This window comes from Heliconius melpomene, chromosome 5, assembly GCF_056956725.1.
Source record: "Heliconius melpomene rosina isolate 202511_hmr_F chromosome 5, ASM5695672v1, whole genome shotgun sequence".
NCBI lineage: Eukaryota > Metazoa > Arthropoda > Insecta > Lepidoptera > Nymphalidae > Heliconius > Heliconius melpomene.
This window is the reverse complement of record NC_140393.1, coordinates 578,060-592,955: the sequence shown is the minus strand read 5'-3', so window position 1 is coordinate 592,955 and position 14,896 is coordinate 578,060. Positions and strand designations below refer to the sequence as shown.

Below are 14,896 nucleotides of genomic sequence, written 5' to 3'. Positions count from 1 at the left end.
GAGTGAACGATGCTGAGTCTTGTCAGTCGGAATCCCCGGTAAGTTTCAATTGTAAAGAAATAAAAGATGCAATTAAAAATATGAAGAGAGGTAAATCTCCTGGACACGATGGACTCAGCATCGAGCACCTTCAAAATGCTGGTAAACATCTGCCAGGAGTGTTGACAATGTTCTTCAATCTCTGTATAGGACATTCTTACTTGCCACAGGAGATGTTGGACACAATAGTTGTACCTATTGTAAAAAACAGGACAAGGGACATAGCGGATAGGGGTAACTACCGGCCTATTTCATTAGCAACTGTGATAGCCAAGGTATTTGACAGCCTGCTCGACTCTCGCATCGGTGGATATGTACAATTACACGATTCACAGTTTGGTTTTCGGTCTAAGCTGTCCACTGAGAGTGCCATTTTTGCGCTGAAGCACGCTGTCAAATACTATACTGATAGGAAAACACCAGTGTATGCTTGTTTCCTGGACCTGTCAAAAGCCTTTGATCTGGTTTCTTATAATATCCTGTGGGAAAAGCTTCGCGGCAACGGCGTTCCTGCTTCACTAATATCTATATTGTCCATCTGGTATGATACTCAGAGAAATTTTATAAAATGGTCAAATTCTTTGTCTGAGCCATATAAACTTGATTGTGGAGTGAGGCAGGGAGGTCTCAGTTCACCGAGGCTTTTTAATATTTACATTAATGAATTACTTGTTAAACTCAGCAGCACACATGTTGGATGCCATATAGATGGTGAATGTGTAAATAATTTAAGTTATGCAGACGACATGGTGTTGCTGAGTCCCTCGATATGCGGAATTAGAAAGTTAATATCCATCTGTGAAAGATATGCTAAGCAGCATGGCCTAATATACAATCCTAAGAAAAGTGAGTTGTTAGTCTTTTTAGGCACAAATAAAAGTCCAACATGTGTTCCCCCTGTAGAACTCTGTGGAAAACTTGTAAATAGGGTAACTGAATTTAAATACCTGGGGCACATTGTTACGGAAAACTTAAAAGACGATAAAGACATGGAAAGAGAACGCAGGGCATTGGCTGTAAGGGCCAATATGCTGGCTCGAAGGTTTGCTGGTTGTTCATTACCTATTAAAATAGCACTATTTAAAGCTTACTGCCAAACATTTTACACCAGCGGCCTTTGGGCTAGTTGTACTCGAAGAGCAGCCCATATTCTTCGAGTTCAATATAATAATGCCTTCGGGGTGCTGTTGAAGCTCCCTTATCACTGTAGTGCATCAGGCATGTTTGCAGATGCTCACATAAGTGATTACTTTGCGATAATGCGCAAAAAGGTGGCATCTGTTATACAAAGGGTAAGGGCAAGCGCCAACAGCATCCTGAAGGTATTTGCAGATAGAGTGGATGGGCCCACAATAGGGAGATTTATTAGGTTACATGTGCAAAATTAGCTATGTGTTTTAAAAGTTATTATATTATTATATTATTATGTATTATTATATTTATATTTGTTATCTTTTGTATTTTATTTTACTAACATAGTTCTTAAGTCATTGTACTAACCAGCTATGAGCCCATGTAGCTTGAGAATAAAAGATTTTTATTTTTATTTTTATTTTTTTTTTTTTTTATTAAATAGAACGGAGTGTTTCTATGCCTAAAAAAAAAAACAAAACAAACTAGAGCCATAATGGCGAAGCAGCATTGAAGTATTTTCATTTCCTCCGTGGAGAGTTTTAACACTGAGACAGAGAAAAACTTTAAAAAATGAATAACAATAACATTGTATTGACTTACAATACAACATTCTATACACATCTATTACAATACATCAGTTCGAGCTGTAATTTTTGTTTTCTCTCGAGTGTACACAGAGCGCACGCACGACTTGCCTCACCTTACCAATTACTTTGAACTGGCGACCGCCCGCGACTTCTTTTTAATTTGTACTTAATGTCTTTAGACATCTATTTATCTTAACACGTCAACTTTAGATGTTGGATGCTGTGCTACAAAATGTATGGACTATATCGATATAGTTTTTTTAGATTTTCATTTTAATATTATTCGTTTGTTATTTAAATTGTATGGCTTTGATAGATTGTATCTGTCTGAATAAAGCAGGTGTAAGCAGAGAGAGAGAGAGAGGGTTAAGCCCCCATAATATATTATATCTACATAGTAACGTATTATACAATAAAATATAAATAAATAAAGATAATACTAGTATCGATTCCCACCAAATATTTACTAATGAACGCGAAAGCGTGCTCGATGGTTAATCGCTTGTCTGTCCCACTTTCACAATCAATATGTCAACTTTGCAATCATCATGTACGTTTCATTTTACACCATTATGGCGCAGTGGCAGTATAGTTAAGGGGATAGGTGTGGGTTTGAATTTATCTTGTTGGAGTGTTCTTATAAGTACATATATTTGTAATACAAGTATGTACTATATTTCCTCGTTTTTGCGCAAAATTTGCTGTTGAATTTTAAATTCATTATTTAATGACTGAGGGTTTCAGGGTTGATAATGGGAACCCAGCTATTAAGACATTCCGTTCCCCCCTGTCTGACTGAATTTTCGTTAGAAAAATGAGACAGTTACAATATCACAATAAGAAAAAAATTAAAAAAAAATACAGTCGAATTGATAACCTCCTTTTCTTACGGAAGTCGGTTAAAAATGGGAGCTTACTTACTATTACTTATGGTATGGATAAAAATAGATCATTTAGTGTTTTATTAAGCCGAGTGCGTCTCATAAGAAGATATGAGCCGGATGTATACGGAACTTTGATCACTGATGGAGATGGACGGGAATCCAACATATCCTACTTACTGTGACAATTACACTATTAGCATTATACATTTTGTATAAGATCAATTATTATTATATTCTTTTTCAAACAGAGAATTGATATTTTTTCATTTCCTGGCTCTTGTAAAAAGGCGCACGGCGTTGAGTTTCGCCACACGACAATCTCGAATTTTGAGTGACAATTGGAGAAGTTTCCCGTTTCACAAACACCATATTATTTGGGACATCGCGAGGAAATGAAAATAATACACTATTCAGAATGGGAATCGAACCCAAAACCGTCGCGTCTACAGTCAGATGCCATGCAATGGCCGTCTCTACTAATATATTATATTTAAGCAAAACAAAACATAAAAGAGGCTGTTGATTCGTTCATATCATTTATCTGTATAAGATTTACGCTCTCCTAAGCTGTAAGTAACGTTTTGATTAATACGATAAATATATCATTACTGTAGCCGGTGAATACGTTACGGGTGGAGTGTTTTGTTGGAGAAATCTTTTAGATGATTTATTTTGATGTATTGGGCCGATTTTTTAAGATCCTATTGCATGGTTGTATAAGTGGAAGATGGTTATGGATTCACTTCAGCTTGTATTGTCTTTGTGTATTTTTTTGTGACAATTTTGTATATCATGGTGGTATTTTTAGGGTTTCGTACCAAAAGGGTAAAACGGGAGCTATTATTTTGCTATTTGTCTGTCTGTCCGTCTGTCATTCTGTAAGTCTGTCATGAATTGTGAAAATTAGACAGTTGAAATGCCAATAAATACTAAAAACAGAATAAAGTAAATATTTAAGAGGCTCCCAAACCTAAACAACAAGTGATTTTTTTACCGTTTGTATGGTGAATGGTACGAAGCTCTTCGTGCGCATGTCCGACTCGCACTTGGCTGGTTTTTTTAGATTTTACTTTAAAAAAATAGTTTTGAGAATTTGTATAAAAGTAGAGTAGAAAAAGTACATTTATTTAAGAATAGTGACAGAACACCACGCTGCGCTATGTCTTGTTACCAAAGCGAAGGAGCGAAAATATTACATTTCCCTGTGTGGGATATTGAACTCACAACCATTGCGTTTATTTAAAAGAAGTAATCAAATGCCAAAAGGTAAATTCTGTATCATTATCTTATTTTGAACTAACTCACCTTTCACGTAGAAAACTACACAATGTAACGTATGTTTCACTGGGAATCTAAAACAGTAAAGGAATCGCGGTGGCATCCCGAACTATACTGGCTTTGTTTCGATAGTTCTTAACGATTATTAGAGTTCTTAGGACTTGGTCATAATGTAAGCGGTAGCGGAGAACTAGTGCAATATTGTCGCATAAAGACGTCTTATCTATAAAAGAGTATGAATAGGAGAGCCAGGGCCATCCTATAATAGTATTGTGGATATCCCAGAACTATAAGTAACAAAATAATTTGCACCGAAAAATAAAAAAATACATTTACACTAACATATCTGTTCAAATCTAAAGTTCAGAAAGAAACTATCCTTAGATACGCCCAAGCTTATCTCTCTGCCTCCGTTAGATTACTTAGCTTATTGCGCGTAATGTGGGAGATGCGAAAAGTTGGATTTCGAATCGGAGGAATGAATGAACTAGTTTCATTTCTTTGTCTTGGTAATTAGACAAATCACGGGGTCGAGTTCCTCCACCCAACACGAGATATATGGAATATTTGTCAAAAAAATTAAATACTATTTTTGTAAACCGCCATCGCCTCTACTCTAAGTCTGTCCTCGTGACAGACATAAAGATGTACAGTGCTAGTACTAACAATAAAGCAGACACGCTCGAGTAGACCCTCGCCCTTCCGACGTGAGCTTCCCTGACGATAAACGATAATAAACTATACACATTGATTTCAAGTCGTAAATATGTTTTCTTATATTTATATAGTCTTTTTGTTGGCGGTTCTGCGTTCAATTTGTTTCTTAACTCTAGTAACACAAATAAATACGCGACAAACCGCGGAGTTCCGCCCCTGAACACCCAATGTCTTGAATATTGGTATTTTGGTATAAGAAATGAAGTATCTTAACACAATTTTTAATATAGTGGAAGGAAAATGGTGAAAAGAATATTAAGCACTTCTCTTATATTAGCTATACCTTGCTAGCGTAAAGCTGTCTTTTATGTAAAAGGATTTAATAAAATATTATTTTTTTTAGATCGTGCTGAACCAGTCAATAAGAGACAGGTAATCAATTATATATTATGTGTACAACATACCAGGTGTTTTTTAAACGTCTAGACACAAATCGGCATATTTAAATATATTAGCTATCGGAACAAATTGAAAAGCGTTGAAATATGTGTATTAAGTCTTATAAATGTCAGTATTAATTTAGTCAAAGTTGGTTTTCTGAACTTTTGCGCATTGTTTGCTCGGACTGGGAAATAATAGAAACTTTTTATTTAAAAAATAAGAATAATCATATTTGCGCACCCATCTACAGCTAACTTCAGAGCGGCCACGACTTGTTGACTGGAATAGGTGGTCGTGGCGCAGCGGCACAGTTGACTGTGGACGCGACGATTGTGGGTTTGATTGAGATTTGCAATTCAATACGGAGGGCCTTAACATTAGGTTTCTTCTGTGTACCCTGCTATATGGTTGATACAGGATGAGGTTACGTAATTTTAAGTTGTTATTAAATAAAAGGTAATGAAAGTGAATATCATCGTCAGAACTTCATTTAGAAACTGGATTTTCGTAAAGTGTGGCGTTAGTTTACACCATATTTCCCAAGTCCCAAGTAAGTTTCATTATAACTAATAGCTATACACATGTCTCTTATAGCATTATATAAATATAATTTACATTCATCTTTTATCGATCAATTTACGATATCTCATTGCCATCTTAGGCATTAAAAAAGTTATTTAAATTCCACAGCGTGGCACGCGGAAGCATTCTACTCTACAGACTATATAATAGTGAATGATAGTAAAAACTAAGTTTACTCGTATAGTGTATGTAAACTAAACGATTGGCCGTGAACTTTTATGAGGCTAGAGCTGATAACTTTTGTTTATAGCTAGTGTGATGAATTGTGTGTTCGTTTATTCTTATTAATGTTAAAGAGAATATGAAATCGCTACCAAAATATTTCTTTTTTTTTAATTTATGGTACTTTTGAATCGTCTAGTTATATAAAAATGTCAGTATTGTCCGTTTCCAACAGGAAAATTTTAAAAAATATAAATTTAAAAATGTATAAATATTTTTGAATGTAACGCAACTCAAATTCTCGCTTCTATAAAACCAACGCTTCGAAATATTTTTCACATTCTGGCTGTGAATAGAGAGTTACTTGGAAACGTCTCAATTTATCAAGATGGCGTTTATTAAATATGTATTTATTAGGTCATTAAATATTATAAAATGTCACATAAATATTTATTAGAGTTAATAATACTAGCTAATAATTAATTCTGATCTTCTTCCGATTAATATTATTAAGTTTCTTATAATATAAATCACTTCACGGTCGTGGTTCAGGGGCACAAGGTTGTGACAGTAAGTAGGTTCGATTCCTCCTGGAGGGAATGAATTATTACATGTATATGATTTATTATTTATTAATATTTTGGGAGCCAGTACAACTATAATACCTAAATATGTTTTTCTTGCTTCACCCTGTATGGCAAAGGCAATGCGCCGCGCTTTGCTTCGACACTAGAACGAAGAAATGACAATATTAACTATTTCTTTTACTCTGGTGGTAATTGAACCCACAAACTGCCGTGTTAAAAAAAACCACCAGATAAAAAAATGTGTTTCTACAAATTTTTATCTACAAAATTAAAAGCAACAAGTAAAGAACATTGATAATTATGTTACAAGGTGTCTGCTTTACAGTTAAATTGAACCATTTATATGTTTATTTATGTAAATTAAACATTTAATTTCACGGTTATAATATTAAATGTATTGGAATATTGAATAATTTATTAAACATGTTTTATGTTAAAATTGATTTTGACTGTTAATTTTAAAAGTTAGGCGGGTCGTACTATAACTACCACAAAAAAAATATATTAATGCAGAATTTTTTTTCTTTTTTTTATTAGTTACACACTATGTATTTTTATTAACTCAACAGAAGTATATTAACGGAAATGGAGTGTCTTAACACTAGCTTCCCAGGGTCCCTCTGTGGGATACAGAATGAAGCAAAAGAAAATAACTGGTTAAGATCACTATAACATTTTGACGAAAACAAACACGCCTCTAATCAATAAAAAATCTGTTACATGGGCCGTTGACTTAAGTTTATCTGAGTAACGTCAAAATATGTACATATTTTAATTAATTAATGACATTTGTAACTTTTATACTAATTTAAATTGCTGTAATGATCTACTTTCTAATTTTATCTCTTAGAAATATAATAACACGAGAATGTCTAATTATAACTGTATAAATAATGCCGTCGCCGTCGTCGACACAGCGGTACAGTATTTGACTGTAAACGGGAGGGTTGTGAGTTCGATGCCAACTTTGAACAATGAATTATTTTTATATCTTTGTTTTAGTAACAAGACCAAGTGGTGAACGGAGTGTTCTCACATTATGTTTCCCCTGCTTATCCAGGCGAAGAATCTAGTGTCAAGACACTGCGTTCGTGCTTTGAAAAAGATATATAAAGAAAAATTATGAGCAGTCAGAAATCAAATGTCATCTTACACCATTTCAGTAGCAAGTTAGTAACACAAAACTGACTAAAATAAACACTAAACATGTCCAAAATAACGATCTTAAAATATAATTTACGGCCATACAAGTGTAAGGTAAACTGGTAGAGATAAGGTCTTCATTTAGTCGTACACGGATTACCGCCATGTGGGGCCACGTTGTGTCACCTCGTTAATTACACAGATTATATATAGTATAGTACGTATATAGTATAAATATTTGTTGGACAATGTTTAAAAGAGGTTTAATATAGATTATAAATATAATAAATAAATTATGAAAATATACATTTTTTTTTATATTATATGGTTTTGTCCGTTTATTATAATATTCTTTTTTTTTAATAAACGATCATTCGTTGTTTATTAAATATTAATAATATTTTTTAGTGAGTTTTATTAATTTAGTTTTTTTATGTGTAGAACTTCTTGATACTTTTATACTTATCATTTTATAAAGATCTGTATTTTATATAAAATTACTCTGTACAAATATCATAGTTTCAAGCTATATTATAAGGTAGATAATGAGGTCCTCTTATCTGATGGTTAAATTGCCATTAGCTTTAACGTAAATAGCACTTATATATATTTTTAAACGCAGAAAATTTATTAGCAGTCGTTTCTTTATTGCTATTAAGAAGATCAAGTTAGTTTAATGTGGACATGAAAGTTATTTTGACGTCTAAAATTGCTGATAAAAAACAATATAATAAAGATGGATGTTTATTGTTAGTACTTTATTAAATTTTTAGTCTGTACTTTGTATGTACACAATATTATAAATATGAAATGTATAAGCGAATCATGGCGGGAAATAGGTATATAGTTTCTTTGTGAAATTTTATGTTCATATTATTATTTTTGCTTCACGCCTTACACTGCACATAGCCGGGTACCGTTGAGACACTCGGTTGCTCCGTTTCCGCCTAAATCTGGAGGCATTGCGTGTTGAGTGGCTGAACTCAGCGCCCCAATGTAATAAATATACCTAATATTTAATATAAGGAAAATGAACGTTATAATAAACGTTATATTTACTTTCAATAATTTTAAGGTACTCAAATAATATTCAATAAAAAGCATATACTTTTTTTATTCTTAGCATAAATGAATACTAGAACAGGACTTGGATAATGGGTTCCCGGTACGAAAGAAACCATTCGGACACTGGGTGTGGTTCCCATATACGTCCAAAGAAATCCTATTGAAAACGCCATTACAGCTGTCGCGGGGGAAATTTATGGTGAGTATAATTAAGTCGGGATATATTTAGCAAGCTAAAGATGAATACTTTGAGTGATAAATTGTTTTGTGAATTTTAATTTAAAACGGACGTAGTGGTGTAAAGGCTTTTGAACGCGAAGATTTGATTCTGACTTGGGGGATTGAATATTTTCATTTCCTTATTCTGCTAATAAGACAAAGTGTGGCGTTAGGTACCGCAACCCAACACTAACACGTATGTACCGGTGATATATGTATTATACATACCTGTATTTCGTGTGACGCACACATACGTATGCGACGTTTCCGATTTGACAGGTAAGTGTGTGCGTGCCTATGTTATACTTTACAAATGGCGTTTTATTTTAAAACGATAATTTTATTATTTATTTTTTTTGAAAAAAAAAAACTTTTTCATTTTTGAGAATTTTTTTTTTTCTCCGAATATATTAGGCTTTTATACAGTAGTTAAAACTGTGGTGTCATTTAAAGTAGCGCTGACAATTCCACCCTGCATATAATACAGAGGTACGATGCATGCCATAGTGTGCAAGACCGAGACAAAGGGACAGTAAATCACGTGCAACGAATATAATTATATAAACACAACGTAGTCTACAGTTTACAGTACAGTGTACAGTTTTTTAGGTTTTTTATAGTTTGACATAGTGCCACATTGAGTTCTGCCACAAATCTATATATTTAAAGAGAAATCAAAGTAATACATGAGTTAGGTAAACACTGGCCATTAGAAAATCAATCATAGGTCTCGGAAAATCTGTCATATTATAAAGCTGAAGAATTTGTTTGGTTGAACGGGCTGATCTCAGAAACAATTGGATCAAAATGGAAAAAAAAATCCATTTTAAGCACGTAGGTGAAGCAGCATGTGGGAGCTAGTTCAAAATATTGGCAGTAGGTACAGTAAGTAGCGTTATATAAAAGCATTTAAAATGTTCTACAAACAATATTATAGCCACTTATATTTATTTAGGAGTAAATGCAAAGCGCATTCTTGTCACTATTCCAAGACATCATTTATTTCTATGATAATAGCGACGTGAACACATTGTATGTTATATGAATGGATTTGAGGCCGTTGTTTGATTTACTTTCATTTCTTCGTTCTGGTAGAGGAAGCGCAATCTGGTGTTCCGCCACTCAATACGCAAAGTACATGTTAAATTAGGCGGTGCGTGGGGAGTGGAATGTCTTAACACTACGTTCTCTTTTCCTATTTGCTACGCGGTAAAAAGGGTGAAGCTGTTTGCGCTACCCTACTTATAGCTGATAAGATTTTACACATCAATATATATTAAGTAATTAATAGGTAGTTTGTTTGAGTTTTGTGAAAAACGAAATGGCTTAGATTTTTTCTGAATGTGAGAGGAAACTGTCGAAATTTCATCAATATCGGTTTAGAAATTTTTGAGATATATGTACTTTCGTGTTATAGAGGATACTTACATAATGTATAACATAGGTCGGTTAATTTTTTTCATAATTATCATACACAATTAGTATTGATTTATGTATTACTTAACTTTGCCCACAACGCCAAAAGCATAATGTATAGAGATTCTTAACTTTCCACGCCATATTTGGACAAGCGCACTTTAATACCTGTATTTTGATCTCTCTCTAACTAGAGGAAAGTGAAAGAGATGGATGAGCCGCTGTAAACTCGTTTCGAGCCTTGACGGAAAATATCGCTTTTAAATTCAATTTGCTAGTGTTTCCGATAAGAATTACTAATTGTTATTAAACAATTAGTAATTTCTGGTAACGAGTCAACGCGCGGCGTTGGGTTCCATAACTCAACAGACAATGTCTTCAGAATTCGGCGGAAAGTGGGTAACGGAAGTGTCTTAATGAAAACAGAGTGTTTTAACAACAGGCGTGAAGCTATAAAAAAACAGAGACGACTTCTACACTTATATAGTCAAACCTACTATTGCCGTTTTAATACTAACTGACATTAAATACTTCATTAAGATAATTGTTAATAAGTGAAAATAATTCAAAAAGTTGTTTTGCTAAAAGCTAACTAGACCAACTTTCTTTAAGGCAGGGTTTTTTTTATTCTTACAACTTTTTGTATGGCTCATGTCGACGACTTTAGTCATAATTAAGTGATTAAGTTAATCAAACTGAGCTGAACCAGTTTTAAAACTTCATTAATTAGTCTATAGTTTTACAAGAAAATGTTTTAAGTGTTGCCATTTTAGAAAGGCATTGGTTGTGTAATGTTGTTTCTGTTTATTTTTTTTTATTTTGCTTAATTTTTATCTTGGCTGTAGGTACGCAGAGGGAACCAAATGTTAATTCTCCGTTCCCTACTTTCTGCATAATTTCCGAAACATTCTTTGTTGACTAGCGAAACTCAACGCCGACGCCAACGAGATAACCCGTTTTCTTGTTACCAGAGAAAATAATTAATTCCTCCGAAAGAGAATCGAACCTATAATGGTCGCTTTTATAACTAGACATTGTACCGTTACCCCTCGTTGGCCTGTAATTTGTATAATATCTTATTTAACTTCTAGGATTCCTATCAAGTATGACCTAGTGGCAAGTCACTCCGTACTCCACGGTTACCGTATATCACTTAATTTTCTTATTATTATACCATTTAAAATGAAATGGACTGATAGAAAGTAAGTTAAAATTTTTTTGGCTGAGAGTCATTGTGTACGTTTTTATGATAGTTGATTACCATGACAACGGTCAGATTTCATGTTAAAAATAAAAATCAATAGTTTACTTCCACGCTTGAATGCAATCTTATTGATTTTTTTATTACAACCGGTGTCGTGGCACTTTTCCGCATAGCGTGGTAGGCAGAGAGAGGTTACTAAGTTCTTCACTTTCTGCCCAATTTTTGAGACATTGTGCGGAGTTCAACGCTGCACTTTGTCGTCAACCAGTGTGGTCATTCAGTCCCTATGTACGTGCATACCTATCTACTGATAAAAAATATTGTTCTTTTACTTAGGGTTAGAATTTTTTGGCTTCACGCTCCATACACATAGAGGAGTCTTAGTGTTAAAACATACCGTACCGCACTTACTGCCTAATTTTCAATACATTGCGGAACCCAACGCCGTGATTTGTCTTCTTATTAGAGCGAGGAAATGAAAACAACTCATTCCTCTGAGGAATTGAAAACACAACCGTTACGTTTACAGTCGGACGGTGTGCGGCCGGGACGTGACAGCCTCAGCTTAGAATTGTTTGTGATATATGTAAATTTGTTATAAGCATCTTTGTTCATATATATTTTTTATTTTTATAACTTTACGCTATACCCACATATAGAACCTAATGTTAAGACACTCCTTTTTCATTACGATACTTCCGGTCCACTTAAGAAAGTCGTGCTTTGCTTTGTTACTAGAGCGAAGAAACGAAAGTAAGAATATATGTTTTGGAAACGTAATATTATCAATCTACCATGTAAAAAATATAATCAAGAAATAATTTACATATTTCTATTTCTTTTACTACTACAAAAGTAACATATAAACAAAAGTCATCTATCTGACACAGCTATCACAACGTTTGGACATCTCGTGTAGATTGTGTCTCAACATATTAATATATTCTCTTATTTGCTCGAGGCTGAATCACTTTCCTTAAAGTAACGTCGTAAAGACAAGTCGCGTGGGTCCACGTGTTTTATTATACCATAAACATTCTTATTTAGTTTAGAATCCATTGTTCTGGTGCCCACGTATGGACCATGGTCCATGGTAGGCTCGTAAGTTTGTAAGTTAAGGCAATTTTCCTTAAAGAGTTGGTTAGCTTAGTTAATATTTTAATAGATGTTTTATATTCATAAACCATTAGAATCTTGTCATTTGGTGTATTTGGAACGTAACCGAATTCGTGGGCGGAATGGAATTTTTGTGAAATTTATTGTTTGCTCTGAATATTACAAATTGACTTAAAGATATACCAACTACTTTATAATTTACTAGCGGACCCGGACGCGGCTACGCCTGCTTGAAATATAAGAATATAATTTCTATAGAAATATAATTTCAATCTAGATGAAATGCTAAAAATGGCTATTATATTTATTTTCATAAGGATGAATATCAAAATGACGCGGTAACGAACGCGGTCGCGTAGCGACGGCGGTTGTTATTAACATGGCAGAATAAATTGCATGTCAAATTAGAAAGTATTTTAATTTATTAGTATATATGTGTAATATAATATTATATAGCCTATAGCACTTCTGAAGAATGCAGCTTTCATACAAAACAAAAACAAAGTAAATCGATCCAGTAGATCCAGAGATCTTAGCGTTCAAACAAACAAACAAACAAACAAACAAACAAACAAACTCTTCCGTTTTATTATATTAGTATAGATTAGTTAAAAATGTAAACAAATATATAAGTTCTTATCTTTGCTTCCATTGTTGAATTAAAATAACGAAAAGTTTTGTATGACACCGTGTCATTGACACATGTTATACTCTAAGTGCTCGAGGTAACTCTAGTCACAGATAGAGGGGGCTATATCGAAATGATTGAGGTCATGTAACATACATAGCCTACAGGCTTCCTTAATAAATGGACTATCCATCACAAAAATATTTTTTCATTTCGAGCCAATCAGTTCCTGAGATCAGGGCTTTCAACCAAACGAGGTCTTTAACTTTATAATATTTGTTTAGCTGATGTATAGCTAGCTGATGTATCAGTAATATTCTTAATATTTCCATATTATATTAACACTTACAGGTGCATAATCATAATCAACACAAACAACAGTGGTTGTAAGTTCGATGTCCCATTGGGGGAGTAAACTATTTTCTTTTAGAGTGATAAAAATTTTATAATCAGACGCGTTCCACGACGATCTTAAAAGGTAATATTTATTTTAAAAACGTTTTAAATAACCTAAATACATATTCTTACCATGCAAAAGCAAGGTCCAAACTTGTCGAACTCGTAAAAAACTCGCTCGTATTGTATCAAATCCTTTTTGGTGCCTTCATTAATATTGATAACTAGCAGAAGTATTCAGATCACACATTTAAAGTGAATGAATACAAATTTATATCTCAATCGGATATTTTTTGCCAATTTTTGCAAACTCGTTGAAAGCTGTATCTATTAATGTAGAATATTACAGAAAAAGATTTATTGCGGGTGATACTTTTACTAGAATTTGCCTCTGATAGTGGTTTCTTAGCTTTACGGCTACCGCATGTAGTTAGGTAGAGGGAACCTGGGACCCTAGTGTTAAGAAGCTCATTTTTTACAATAAGGTCCTACATGAAAGAATCGGGTACAATCTAGTAATTTACACTTTTAATTAATTAACATTTGTCTTAATACCTTAGCGTATTTTTAGAAATAGATTCTTTGTGTTGCCTTTACATATTCAAATAATAACATCAATATTCAAAAATGTGCGGAATTCATAAAGAAACCAGTTCAAAACTATAACAAAAACACAATCCAACAAAAACCACTCAAAATTAGCTGTCAATCAAAATCGGTTAAGCAAAAATGGTCTTAATACAACAATTACAACAAAATGAAAGGAACACTCTCAATAGTGTCGCGTCACGACAGGAGTCAGTAATTAAAGTAGTGTATTAAAGGTGGACGGTTTATTTTAATGCGATGTTATAGGATAAGGTTTGGACAGTCATTCTGATATGAGTATTGCTTTTTTAGTTTTATTTTATAAGTCGATAAGTGTATCGTTTTTTTTTTGTTTTGTAATGGTTCAGGTATTTGTATGAGCTTACTTGAAAGTTTTTATGTTCTTGATTCTATTAAGTGTTCATAGAAGACTTTTGGAAAGGATTTGCTAGAAAATCTCTAAAAGGTAATGGTTAACGAGTAGAAGCTTGCAATTTCATTTGCTTGGACTAAAAATGATAAAATTGTAAAAATCTATAATTTCAAAAATGAGGAATTTTCATTTTCCAAAAGACCTACAATCTTCATGTTAAATTTCACCTAAAGTTTGTCAAAATTTCAATTTGACAAATGTTGGCATTATAATTATAAAGAATAGTAATAGTATTATAGTTAATAAGAACTTAAAGAGAAGAAAACTACGACAAAAAAGTAATTATTCAAAGGATTATAGGCAAAAAATGTACATTATCGTTCATAGCATATCAAAG

The 14,896-nt window shown here is 33.3% G+C and overlaps 1 protein-coding gene across 2 annotated transcripts in view; it reads right to left on the bottom strand.

Annotated features, from left to right (window-relative positions):
• The window catches only part of dgo (ankyrin repeat domain containing protein 6 diego), a 53,657-nt gene that overhangs the window by 20,035 nt on the left and 18,726 nt on the right, over window positions 1-14,896 (bottom strand). Inside the window, exon 1 of one of the 2 annotated variants that reach the window (XM_085186132.1) lies at window positions 3,950-4,038. The exons of the other annotated variant lie outside the window; for it this stretch is intronic. The gene's annotated coding sequence lies outside the window, so the exon portion shown is untranslated. Of the gene's footprint in view, window positions 1-3,949; window positions 4,039-14,896 lie in introns of those variants that run through there. 2 annotated transcript variants of the gene reach the window in all.